A 14,726-nucleotide genomic window follows, 5' to 3' on the forward strand; every position below is an offset into this window, starting at 1 on the left:
TCAGTAAAATATTATTCATAAACCAACAGCTTTCGTCTAGGCTTGATGTCACAGTCATTAGACAAACAGATTAGTATATTTTTTTTACCTTAAAATTTGTTTTCGTAAGCGAAATAAAATAATCAAATACAGTTTTGCACATTGAAGATTGCTAGCGAAAAAGTTTACTTCCCAAGAGATAAAAGGTGCTAAATCACGAGGCATAAATATATGGTTCTTGCTCAAGTACAATGTTTGATTTCTCTTTATCTGCAGTTTTCTCGTTCATTCTATATTAACATAGTTCATTTCTACACACGAATGTATTGTTTTAGACGTCGGTTGTGTTAGTTTTTATTCCACTAAGCCTTTATGACACGTTTAAAAACATGACAAATTTAACGGTGTCATTTTAATTCTTCAATTTTTGAGGTCCTCATGAAAGCGTCCAAAACATCTCTATAACAAATTCTAACATAATAGTCAGTCTCGACGACAATACATATCTGAGCTCGGTTCAGAGTCATTTCATGTAACGAAATTTACTAAATATTTTTATCGCGTCTCGCTCGTTAATACACGGATTTAGCTTCAAAATAATTAAAGAAAACTTCCTGCTAGTATAAATGAAAAAAAGTAGACTTTAATTTCTGTTGTTTTTTTATTTTGTTCTCAACTGACAACCCTGACGACGAACTAAACAATTTTTATTTCTCCTCGTGAACCCTTGTCTACTACTAGTTAACTAGATGTTTTGGTTACACTAAGTTCTAGTACCAATTATGCTACTTTTCTGATCATTATTTACGTTTAATTATCGTTTTTATGATAAGTTTATAATTTTATTGCTTGTTCTTGCTTCCAACTCTTTCGTATAATCTTAAGCCTATTTCAGTTATACTTAGCGGAAATATCGATATTTGCGTTGACATCTTTCATGCTCAGCAACTACACGTTTTTATTTATACCGTTTCATCTAAAGAAGCTTATCTTATTGCCTGTTGAACAGTTGTGTTTGACAGTGAAGCCTGACAAAGAGCGTTGCCTGAAGACGAAGCAGGAAATAAATGTCTGTGTTAATACAGACGTCTGATATTTTCTCACCCTTTTTGGATTATGTACACCACTTTAAAATAGATCCAGGTCTGACGAGTGACATGAAATGGAAACTTTTTGAAGGTAGTTCTGGTTTGTTATCGAGCTTCCAGCAATTAAAAAACCCAAGAGACGATAAGAGTGCATTGTGTAAAAAAAACACCAAAAAAGAAGCATCGTTACTTTGAGAAGTCGCATAAAATTGCTGTCGAGTGAAACAATTGCGGAAGTAGCTGCATAGTTCTGCAATTAAACTAGCATGATCTCTGTCAACTACTTACTACCTGTGAACCTTAGTCAGAGCTCATACATTCCCAACTAGAACGTACAACGCTTCACTTAACAACAACATAGGAATAAAGTGTTGTATTTAACACAGCCACATGTCCTGGAGCTACATTAACCTCATATTTAGCGACATTCTACTACACTTGAAACGTTTCTAGGACCACGAAATTAATAAAACCAAATTCAGTTCTCTTACAAAACAAATGGTGACCGTACCGGAAAGAAGTTAAGCCTAACTTTTAATTACTTCCCAACAAGATCGATGGAGTGAATTATATATGCATATCGAGATGTCCACCTTGCTGCCCATTACGACGTCACTCAGGAAGCTAGAATTAGTAATAGTTATCACTGTCTGCTGTTTGTTTTGAAAGAACTTGTCGGAAATCATCTTTAGGATTTTACTAAAATTGTTGGCCTGGCATGGCCAAGCGTGTTAAGGCGTGCGATTCGTAATCTGAGGGTCCCGGGTTCGCATCCCCGTCGCACCAAACATGCTCGCCCTCCCAGCCGTAGGGGCGTTATAATGTGGTGACGGTCAATTCCACTATTCGTTGGTAAAAGAGTAGCCCAAGAGTTGGCTGTGGGTGGTGATGACTAGCTGCCTTCTCTGTAGTCTTACAATGCTAAATTAGGGACGGCTAGCACAGATAGCCCTCGAGTAGCTTTGTGCGAAATTCAAAAACAAACAAACTAAAATTGTTTGTTTATGAATTTCGAGCAAAGTTATACGAGGGCTATTAGCGCTAGTCCGTCCCTAATTTAGCAGTGGAGGGAAGGCAGAGCTAGTCATCACCACCAGCCACCAAATCTTGGGCTACTCTTTTATTTACGAATAATGAGATTGACCGTAATTTTATAAAGCCCTCATGGCTGAAAGGGCGAGCACGTTTGGAAGGTAGAGGATTCAAACCTGCGTCCATACTTCGGATTGCGAAACGAACGCGTTAACCACCTGGTCATGCCGGCGCCCTTCTAAAACAGATTAAACTTTCTTAGAACTGTGTTAGATGTGAAACCGTTATTTGATTATTGTACTTCGGAATATTGGGAACAAAGTCACGAGTATTTGTATTTAGTAATTGATGGTATTGCGCATGACAGACTGAAATAAAGTAAAATTATCACTTTCTAGTTTTAATTGTAGAATAAAACTCATCGTGGTTATCAAGAGAGAAATTAGAACATTGACTTAAGAGAACAAAAAGTCTTCAGGTAATGAGTCTTACAAGAGAACCGGTATAAGACTCTCCTTAACCTGTTTAGTACATATCAAATTTATAGTTGACTTCATACTCAACGAGCGAAGTGCAACGTTTCTTCTTTTCTTTACGTTTATAGAATTGCAGTGCGCTCATCTTCTGGTGACATCCAGTTTTTTCAGTTTAATGACAAGACATTTTCTCATTCTATGGTGTAATTCTTCACTGGAATGGAGGATTACACGAAAGAAACTAAAATCAGACGCGGCATCACAGTTGTTTAGAAAGTGGATGGTTGTTGTGGGTTTTAGTATTGCTAGCTCCAGATCTGGGAGACGATTTATCCAGAAGCTAATTTAAAATAGTTTAAGTAAGAACTACCCTTCAAGTATAATAAAAACAAAAACATCTGTGGAGAACTTCACCAGTGGCATTCAATGAGTTCTCCAGGGATATACTGGATAGTATTCAGAAAACTGTGCACTAAAAAAAAACCACCAAAAAACTAAGACTAAATCCTACAACACGAGTAGTATTACTAACAACTGTGTAAACCTAAAACACCAGTAATATTACCACCCATTGTCTAACCCTACGACACCTGTTGTACTCCCGACCATTGTATAAACCTACAATATCACTAACCATTGTCTAACCTTACAACATCAGTTGTATTACTAACCATTTTCTAACCTTACGGGCCCGACATGGCTAGGTGGTTAATGCGCTCGACTCGTAATCCGAGGGTCGCGGGTTTGAATCCCCATTACACCAAATATGTTCGTCCTTTCAGTCGTTGGTAAAATAGTATCCCAAGAGTTGGCGGTGGGTGGTAATAGCTAGTTTCATTCCCCCTAGTCTTACACTGCTAAATTAGGGACCGCTAGCGCAGATAGCCCTAGTATAGCTTTGCGCGACATTTAAAAACAAACCAACTAACCCTATAACACCAGTTGTATTACTAATAGTTGTCTGAACGAATGTGATGTTGCGCCTACCTTCCGCGTTCTCCTCCATTCTCGAGAAGAATTTCACCTTAGAATACTAGAATGTCTTGCATTTGAACTGAGGAAACCAGTTCTTAACCAGAAGATGAAAGCACTTCTACTATATCTAATAGTGTGAAAACGTACAGAAAAGTATATAATATGAAATTCGGTCGTTATTAAATACTACGAAGCTCGTTTTTAGCCAAATAACAGAATTTATTATTACTATTATAATGCATTTAATTTCGAAAATCTAAACCTTTGGACCTTTCTATCCGCAGCGGTGCATATTAACAGTTGGGTCACACCCTGTTCAAATAATTTATAGGAAAAGTGTCATAACGACTGTAACAACAAATCACAAGTGTTCAGCTACTTATTTCTGTATGCCTGGTATACAATTACAAACAGTTAGTTTTTCTGTTGAACTTTCATGTAAAACTAGTCGACGGCTTTACGCGCGAGTCATTCCTAAATATTGTAGTGATAGACTAAACGAACGCCGCCAGTTAATATTAACCACAGCTAATTCTTGGGTTACCTTTCTGTTTTAACATATAGTGGGAGTGCCTGTGTACTTAGGAAATAGATGTTTGTTTGATTGGTTCTTACAATGGGTATTGTAACCGGTAAAATAATAATTCGGTTATTTGATGAATCAAAGAAAAATCGTCTTCATTTCTCTTTGTGCTACCAAGGTAACAGTTTAAATGCCAGAACTAGCTATAAACGATGTAAAATTATTTCAGACTATCGATTAGATGCGTTGTTGCATTTAACCACTTATTTCTGTGATAGTTATGTTAGAATAGGGCGAAAATTGGGGTTGAGCTGCACGTATGTTTCCTGTAACTCTGATTTGTCTACTGTGTCTTGGAGGTATGCTTGTTTGTAATTTGTCTGTTAATAATCCCACTTGGTATTTATAATGAAGTTAAGATAAATGAGACAAAATATTTCATTAATTTTCATGGTACTCGGAGGTACCATTAGTTTTAACAAGAAAGGAAAAACTGTAATGATTACCGAAAATTATTCAGTCATTGTTAGAGCAGCAACTACTTGAAAGTAATTATTTTTACTTAACAAACGTTTTGTGTATCAGAGTAACAGAACGTTCGTTCCGTACATGATTCTGTCTTGCCAAAAATGTTTAACATTCTGTTACACCGAACCTTTTCTTTAATGTCGTAAAGGTAACTATAACATCGTGAAAAAAACTTTTAAAGCGCTTAAATCCTGATAGTAATGTGAAAAAACACATTTAACGTCCTTTATCGTTGAAGCTACTTTCATAAGAATTATCTAACACGTTATAGTATTGACACTGGTTTCATTAGAAATGTCCAATACGTTGTAACATTGTAGCTACTTTTGTAAGAAATGCTCAACATGTAACACTGACAGTAATTTTGTTAAGTAGCACTGATTATGATTCTGTGAATTCTTGTGTAACTATTAACCTCATGTAATAAATTAACTTATAACGATGAAGCTGTGTGAATAACGGCCCACATGTCGAAAAGTTTTGTTCGCTTTTTCAAGTTCATCGTTACTTCAGTATTAAATAGCACTTTTTGTTCAAGTAATCTTGTTTGATAAAGTATGATAAGTAACTGTCTTAAGTTGAAAGTTTCTCACATGTGTGTTTAACTACAGATTGTTTTAAACTTTTTTGCACAAAGCTACACACGAGAGCTATCTGTGTATAACTGTGTGTAATTTTGAAATGATAGACCAGAAGGAAGTCATTCAACAGCACCCACCGCTGTCTCTTGGGCTAATTTTGTCTGACCAAATAGTTGGATTTTTCCGTCAATCTTATAACGCACCAATGGCCTCAAAGCACAGACCACGTTTGGGAAGCATTGGTACACGACTCGCGAATCTACAGTTTGACAGTTCAGACACGCTAATTATTGGCCTACGCAAATTCCATTCAACTAGGTCCCTGTTTTATCAAAATAATCAACAAGATATCTCGGAAGAAGATATTCAAAAGTGAAACTTTCTGATAACGAAAACACGTGATCACGATTTGAATAACTTTGGTAAGTTTGTTTAGCACCTAAGTTAAACAACCTAGCTATTAAAATTCAGGAAGTCACAGCTTAGTGAGTGTGTATAAAAACACTCTTGCTCTAGGAATGTCAGTTAAACAATCATTCACTATACATGAAAACTGAGATAGCAAATCAGTGGTGTTCATGAAAAGGTAAACGATCTTATAATATTCCAAATTTTGAAGATGTTTTTGTAACTTTTTTTCTGTCGTGTTTCCATAAACGAAGTTTATAATTTGAATTACAGAATTAAAAACCGACATTTATTTAGAGAATTTTGCAGAATAGGAAAAAGGTTCAGAAAGACACGCACACTAAAGATATATCAACAAGGTTACAGTAGGGCTCGTCAGATAAGTATCTTAAAGTGAAAATATAATTGCACAAAAGTAAACAGATAAGTTTAAGGTTTTAGACATTACTTCCTCAAGCTACAAATCCCTATTTTGAGTCCATGTCTGAAAACTTTTGTTTTTTTCCACGTGTCGAATGCAAATACAAACATTGACTCTTCAGTAAGATAGAAAGCACAAATAAAAGAAATGAACGTGTTTTGAGTATTTCTTGGGTTATTTCTTTTGGGGGGATCCTAAACACAAATATTTTTCTGTTTCCAAGATGAGGAACATTCTGATAAATAATATTTAAACACATTATGGATCATAATAATTTCTTATTGACTTTGGGGCTCCCTCTCTCTTTTTTTTCACTTAAGATTAATATATGGAATAACGTTGAATGTAACCATAATGATCATAGTGCTCTACACATATTTTAAATCAAGCTAAATTGTTGAAATGAACAAGTTAAGTGACAAGCTTTACGATATTTGTTTGAAAGTCGAGATAATAAAAGGAAGTTCGAATCTTTTGCTCAGAGGTCAGATTGTGTTTCGTTTATTTGTCTGATTGGATGTTGCGGCCTGAGTCAAAGCACGATTGATAATATCAATACTTTATACAACTTGTTAAGAGAGATCTTACTTAGTTGTGTGATTGTATATTCGAGAAAAGTCACGTGATACATCAATAGATAGACTGAAATAGACTCGCGAACAACAACATTGGTCCTTCAGTACACACTGCATCAAAACATAGGATTATGTTTGGATAGTTTATCACTATCTATCTGTAGTATGAAGTAGTATGCGATATATGTATGTTCAATGTTTTCCACTTGTCGTGTGTTTATCAGTCTCACTATGACTACAGTTCATGGACTGAACAGGTCGCTAATCTTGTTTTGATTACTGTAGAACAGGCGTAACAATTCTATATCCGGAACCGGATACAGTAGAATTGTAGAGATAAAGCGTAAACAATGGTAAGAGTAGAAGGAAAAGTGCGGAGGGGAGCAGCAGGGGGCGTAAGATAGGAAAGCGGATACAAACATAGCAAACGGCGAGACAAAACAAAAACAAACCGAGAACAGAAAACAATGGGATAGACTATAGAGAATGAAAGACAGTTTACAGTTAGCGGGACTCGATCATAGCTACCGTATATCACATAAAGCTAGATATAAAATCCTTACAACTATTAAATTAACAACTCTGAATCCTAGATACAGTTTGTTTCCATACAAGTGTAAGTAGCTAAAGAGTGCATAAGTAGATGCATTATAGAGTTGCATTGCTAGTGTTTTCGTTAGTGCACAAGTGGGTGTGTTATAAGAGTTGTATTGTTAGTGATTTTGTAGTGTAAAAGGAGTGATTGTCCATAAATATTTCTCTGAGATTTGTAAAGAAAAACACGTGTTACAATTTCTACGTTAGGAAACATACTTTTTTGAAACTGCTAAACAGAATGTTAAATATTGTTAAGATTAACCCCTATGTCCGAGTAACCCCAGCAGAGGGCGTCATCGTTCAGGACAACGACCAATGTACTCCTCCGAGTTAGGTTTATAACACCTATAGAAATAATCCTGCACCAAACAGCCGAGTTGGGAAAAGTACAGAAACAACATAAATGTTTGTTTTAATTTGTTTGATGATTATGCACATGTCATTAATAAAAATCCTGTTAAGATGATGCCTCGCACAGCATTTATGTAGGTGTAATTTTGGTATTCTTCGATCTTGTATTTTCAGATTTTAACGCAATAAAATTAGTAAAAAAAAAAGCGACCTTTAGTTTCTAGGTAATGAAAGAAAACTTTAGTTTCGGACAACGTTTTTCGATGGCAGTCTAATTAGTTCTAATATCGCAAGATGTTACTGTACTGCTAGTCCAAATGAAACAGGACTGGTATGTATTAATATGTGCAATAACAAATTGTGCTTTATTTCTAGTTTCACGAACACCAAAAATATTTTCTTGCAGTTTTTAAGAATTTGTAGTATATATTGGAATACTTTAGACACTTTGGCAAACATTAAGTGAAAAAGCATTAAGTTACACAGACGCTATAAATGCTTAATATGTTGTCAAACAAATCTCCAATGCAATCTCCAGCTGCAACTTACCATTTTACATCTCGAACTAATGTTATCAAATAGTCAGTAGCTACAGTAAATCATAACGGATCGTACCGGCTAGCTGTTAGCTTTGTTGATTATCATTATTATGTATAAAGTTAGCTATCATATCAATTAATCCTTTGCTCATAGTTCAGCATAAAAAAGCCAGCAAATAAGATAAATAAAAAGTTGGGAATTTAAAAATCTTCAAAAATAGGATCGTAAAAAAGTAAGGAAACAAAACTGAAGGTACCGTAAACATTATTTATTCAGTTTACCAATTCCACCTAGTGTAATTTTGGGTAATAGCACGAAGCTAAATAGGGGTTTGTAGTTTAAGTAACTAATGTCTACAGTACCTCCAGCCTTGTTTCTTTACCTTTTTTTACGATCTCTATTTACAGGCTATAAAATTCTCCGTTTTTTATTTATCTTTTAACATGTTATTCACGCTAATCTAGTCTTTGGTAGAATTAAATGAATAGTTAGCTCATAATTTGGAAATTCTGGTAATGAATGTAGATCGGGAATTTTTTTTCGTGGGTGAAGTATACTCGACTGTCGTAGCTTTTAGCCTATTCTAGCTCAAAGATGATGTAAGATTTAAAAAGTGCACGATGAAAACTATTACCATGGTGGAAGTTTGAACGTGATTGTTGAGGAGTCTCTTTGGAGGTTTAGTTGTGTGCTGAAATGTACAAGAGCTAAGAGAAGGTTCACGATGAAAACCGTTGCCATGGTGAAAACGTCAACGCGATTGGTGACTAGGGAAACTGACATTTTTGCCATTGTAAGCAGCTAGATTTCATACAAATATCGTTGTGTATCACACACAGGGTTTAGGGTATGGTACCAGTTTTTAAGTGACACTAAAGAAGACGATGAAGGACAAGGACAAAAATAAAATAGATTCGTGTACCACACACACACACGTGTATTTCCTTTGACTTAACGTGTGTCTAACTGGAGTTTTTTATCTGAATAGAGCAAACAAAATAATTTTACAATAATGAGAAATTTTGTGATCCGATGTGGTAGTTTAAATTTTCTGTGACGATATTAGCGTGTTTTATGTTCAGTTGAGTTTACTAAACATTACTGTTAATTAGAATGTACATTGCACTATTCCATAAGGTTAAAATTAAGCCTGACTTCTAAACGGTTTCTAAACGTGCGAATCAGATGTGTTTAAGAGTTTGAATAACTACAACCAATAACGAATCTGTAACTAAATGGAGGAAGAAGCTAACCAAACACAAAAACAGTTGCACTGTAGACTAAACAGGTTTAATATTTAATAGAGCAGACTGATTAGAATTATTTGCGAAAGTGTAGATTAACGCTGGAAATATGGTTAACGTAGATATATACTAACTAAATGTATATTGTTAATAAAGATGTTAGCTTGGTGTATCTTAATATAATGGACGTGTATGTCAGTATCTATGTATGTGACCAAAATTCCTGCACCGTCTACTGAATGAAACTGCAAACAAAAATCCATTAAAAGCATTCGTACTTTGAGTTTGGTTTGATTTGTTTTGAATTTTGCGCAAAGCTATACGATGGCTATCTGCGCTAGCCGTCCCTAATTTGGCAGTGTAAGACGAGAGGGAAGGCAGCTAGTCATCACCACCTACCGCCAACTCTTGGGCTACTCTTTTTACCAACGAGTAGTGGGATTGACCGTCATATTATAACGCCCCCACGGCTGAAAGGGCGAGCATGTTTGGTGCGACGAGGATTAGAACCCGCGACCCTCGGATTACGAGTCGAATGTCTTGATCACCTGGCCATGCCGGGCCCGTACTTTGGGTATTCAAGAATCAGACAATAGGAAAATAACTATAATATCGGCAAGAACCATTTCTTTATAATATAACATAATTAAAATTTTAATTAAAAGTTATTTCCCCACAGCAAGAATACCACTTTTACTAGGACTGTACGTAAGGGTTTAATTATATCTTTATTGGTGTATTTTTTAAATGTAGTGTCGAGAAACTGGAGTTATTAAAAAAACTTAATTTTTCAATAACTGGTATCACTTTCAATATCTAAAAACACTACAATTTATATCAATACAATTTATTAAAATTTTGAGCTCTTTATATTGAATAATTTTGATGCTATGATTTTTGTGTAGAACACAATTCACTTTTCCTGTGCAGTACTTTCCAGAAAAAAAAAATCTCTTTTTTTCTTCAGAAAATGTTCACTTTTTCAGTGAAGTATGAATACCACAATTGGTAATCACTCACACAAACAGCCGCCTATAGAACGGCATTTCTACTGGTTTTGTTAATGCAGATATGGTTAATAAAGATATTGTTAGGTATTTAAAATTTCTCGGGAACGAGTCCTCGATTTATTGTGTTATGTACGATATGCATTATAATTTCAACCAGGCAAATTTTTTAACTTTAATTTAGAAGTTAATTAAGTGTTAATATGTATCAAATGTATATTTGCCAACAAGATTGATACATTATTTTCTTTCTTAACACAAATATATTTTAATATACAAATAATAATGGTTATTACAAATATCTTTTTATATATAAACAGTTTTACAAATTCACAAAAAGTATTCAGTCTTCTATCTGATCTGGAATTGAATATTTTATCGATTGTCCATATCCATGAGGCGTAAATTACTTATATCTTGATACACGGATACACTTCACCTGACGTGGATGCTTGCTAGGTAGCTCTCTTCTTCATATCGGGTTTGTTTGTTTTTCTGCTGAAGTTACGCGATGTCTTCGGAGAAATACTAACGTCCGAAGTTAGTTCTCTGAAGTTGAACGGTTCGTGATGTTCGAAATCTATAAACGTTTCTGTTCAAATATTTGTAGTTTTCCGATTAATAAGCGGTAATCATGATTGCAGCTTCCGAAGTTCGCATTATACTGACTGTAGCGACAAAACAATATTCTATTACTGTCTCTGTCTCTTGCGATAGCTAGCTTTTATATTCAGGCGAGGTTCTCGAATGTTCAACAATATTCGAAGATGCGCTAGTGTTTTTGTAAATACATATATTTTTGATTCTCACTCTCGAGAATCTTCTATAAATTTAGAGGACAGGCGACACTTCCGTAATATACATCGAACAATATACATCACCATGCATCAAACTGAAATAAACGCAGATATTAAAATAACTATATGACAGTAAACCCGTTACGGTATAAACTAACTGAATGTTGTTAATGAGTACGTAAATTAGCCATGTTTGTTTAAATATTAAACAAAAAGACTTGGACTGTATAATCAAATCCTAATATATTCAGTTATGCTTATCCAAACTATGAAACATCCACATCACTTTCTTTGAGGTGTAGACTAATCAGATACGGTTATTTAAATTGAAGACATCTGTTTAAAAGACTCATCTTAATTAAATATGTTTATTCAAGGAAGGTATAGCTAATTACATCGGTTTATCCAAGGAAGGTATAACTGATTACATCGGTTTATTCAAGGAAGGTATAGCTAATTACATCGGTTTATTCAAGGAAGGTATAGCAATGACCTCGCTTTATTCAAGGAAAGTATAGCTAATGATATTGGTTTATTCAAGGGATGCATACTTAATTAGATCTGTTTATTAAATGTATGTATAGTGTAACGAAATCTGTTTATTCAAGGGATGTACAGTTTAATCAGATATGTTTATTAATGGAAAGCATAGTCTAATCAAGTGTATCATATCAAACTGTGAATCAAGTACAATTGTTGTGTAAGTTAACCACAGACTAATTTGTTTTTATAATCTAGCTATGAACTTCCTACGCCCACAAACTCAATGTATTACTTAATCAGATATGTTGTTTTGAGCCACAGATTAGTCTGTTCTCTAGAATGCTGCTAACACCTTTCGAGACCCACAAATTTAATGTGTCACCTAATCAGATACCTTAAATTGAGCGATACATTTGTGAATCAGCTTTATGTAATGAATATGTCTGTCAAAAATATCAGTACATTCAGTCAGTATACCAACCATAAACCACATCAGGGAGTTTCTTTCAAAAATTGTTCTCGAAGAAGTACACTGAAAAAGTTATTTTTTTTTTTTTATAATTCTGTTTTTGACTAAACCTATCATTTGTTAGAATACATTTGTGGGCCAATAGATTCTGATTTGAACCAACGTTGTACATGTAATCAGTTAGCACAGGTAATGTTATTTTGTTTTTCGTATTGCCTGTTTATAGTTTTCAAGGTTTGGTGAATATCTTATTAAAAATACTCATATTGTTTTTTTTTATCTGTCATATACTTAACCGTTCGTAATAACAGCATTGTATTTAACCAATAAGGAGACGCGTGTGAAATATGACGTAAAAAGGGGTTAATTATCATCGCGTTCGTGTGCGCTTGCTCGAAAATGTTGTTTCGGCCAGCAGCAACAGAATAACCTTTTTTTAATGTGACAAGTTCGTTGCAGAGGAGAGTGTAAACAGTTATATAAAGTTAGTTTAAGATGTGCTTACAGCTAGCTGATCTCTGGTTTGATTAACTTGGGAGTTTCTGTTGAAATACGTGTAATTTTAAGTCGTGGAGTATAAATATGTATTTTTATCTATATTTTGGCTTACTAGTATTGTCGTTTTGGATACGAAGGAACAGTTAAAGGAACGGAAACATCGGTATGTTCTGTTTTCTGTCTTTGTTTTAATAATATAAACACGACTTAATTGTATTTTGTTATACTTTTATGATCTCGATTGTTAGAAAGTTACCACATTTTTAGGGTCTCTATGAACAAAAGAACTACTTGTGATCGGTGTTAGAAATAAAGGTAAAACACTTTAAATGCTATTAACAATTAATTGAAATGTGTTTTTCTGACTCGTAGACAGTAGGTAATGGTAACTAGTCATTTCAGTAGCAAAGCTCCCTCGGTGGTATAACGCCAAGATTCAAGATACTATTCCTGAGGTTTGCACATTATACACAGCCAATGTGCAGCATTTTTTATCCATAAATAAGCAAGTACACAACTACCACAAGACACGAAAATGTTTGCAAATAGTATTCATTTTAAATGACGAGAGGTCAGATATGTAATATACAATCGGCGCCCCACCAATGAACATGCTCTCCCTTTCAGCAGTGAGGGCGTTACAACGAAACGATCGATCCCAATATTCGTTGGTAAAGACTAGCCCAGGGAAATAGGGTAGGTGGCGCTCACTTCCCTAGCTGCCTTCCCTGTAATCTATCATTTCTAAAATAGAGACGGCAAGCGCAGGTAGGCCTTGAGTAGCTTTACTGGAAATTCAATAAACTGACAAACAAATTCAATCAGTGCTAGTCGTTTCTCTCTTGAAGTCAGATTACAAAGAATATCATTCTAAACAATGCTACCTGGACTTTCAGACGTGTAACATGTAGCCAGTCACTGTTATGGTATTTAAGTGTCAAGCCTACTTCGGATAGAAGTAGTATTACTGAATGCATGCGACTTAATAAATAGTTTAAGACTCACAACAATAAATATAATGAAACTATGATTTAATATTTCCGAAGACAGATAGAAAGAGAGAGAGAATACAAGAGATTTAGAAACTGAAATATTTACCCACGTGTAATGTAAATATTTTTACCTGTCTTCAAAGTTTGGTTATAAAGAGGCAGAAGACAAATATTTAATATTGTAACATTATTTATAAACACATTTATATTTATAAGTGCTGCCTATTTTAACTAGTAATTTTTATTTTCCTAAATTTAACAGTTGTTTAGAAGGGTCATTACGGGGCTGCCGAGAGCTATACCGAGCCCGCCCGGGGTTATTCATGTCCGTATGGCTTATAATATTAGTTAATTATAAGATGCAACTCTCCGAGCCTTTTTCACAGCAAGGCTTTTAATGCACTCTGAAAAGACAATTTAATGAGCTTTTTTCGGATCCCCTAGTGACCCAAAACTTGGAAGGTAATCCTCCGTTACCGCCTTCTCTTATTTGCGGTCTTGAACAATTCTTTTAAAATTAGTAGTTAATCTCAAGTGAAATGTGGAATTTTTAAACGTATTGAAACATAGGGATTGTTGATAAATCAACAAGAGCTTATAAATCAAATAGACACGACAAAAAGAACACGTAAAACGATAAAAATTAACTAAGAAACACTATCCATTTGGTCCCTAAATCTTGAATCTGTACTTAGTGAGAAACGTTGTTTACACCTTTTGACGTGTGAATGTGGATAAATACAAATAAAAATAGTTATAGCTCCGTGTAAATGTGGAGCATTACAAGAAATATTGGTTAACGTGTGAATTTGTAGTGCTATATAAAGTACGGGTTATTTGTGATGACGAGAAACCCACTCGAAGTAAAACTGTATCTCAAGACAACTGGTTTGGGTATTAACACTTTTACTGAAATAAAACAGATTTTTTGTTAACCCGAAGATGACCGAAGAAGGTCGAAACGTTACTTACTCTCTGCTTTATTTCGATAAAAGTGTTAATACTCATACCAGTTGTTCTGAGATACAACGTACGGGTTAACAGTATGCTTGAGCGTAGTGTAACATGTGCGTAACAAATATTTAACACTTTTATGTGAATTTAGGGTTACAAATACAGTGTGTGGTAACGATAAATGTAAAATAAAATAAATCACCCAGTG

The 14,726-nt window shown here is 34.6% G+C and overlaps 1 protein-coding gene across 4 annotated transcripts in view; it reads left to right on the forward strand.

The window, feature by feature from the left end:
• LOC143252591 (uncharacterized) overlaps nt 1–14,726 on the forward strand; it is a 79,865-nt gene that overhangs the window by 13,852 nt on the left and 51,287 nt on the right. For 2 of the 4 annotated variants that reach the window (XM_076504955.1, XM_076504954.1), the window contains exon 1: nt 12,469–12,735. The exons of the other annotated variants lie outside the window; for them this stretch is intronic. The gene's annotated coding sequence lies outside the window, so the exon portion shown is untranslated. Of the gene's footprint in view, nt 1–12,468; nt 12,736–14,726 lie in introns of those variants that run through there. 4 annotated transcript variants of the gene reach the window in all.

This window comes from Tachypleus tridentatus, chromosome 6, assembly GCF_004210375.1.
Source record: "Tachypleus tridentatus isolate NWPU-2018 chromosome 6, ASM421037v1, whole genome shotgun sequence".
In the NCBI taxonomy this organism is placed as follows: Eukaryota; Metazoa; Arthropoda; class Merostomata; order Xiphosura; family Limulidae; genus Tachypleus; species Tachypleus tridentatus.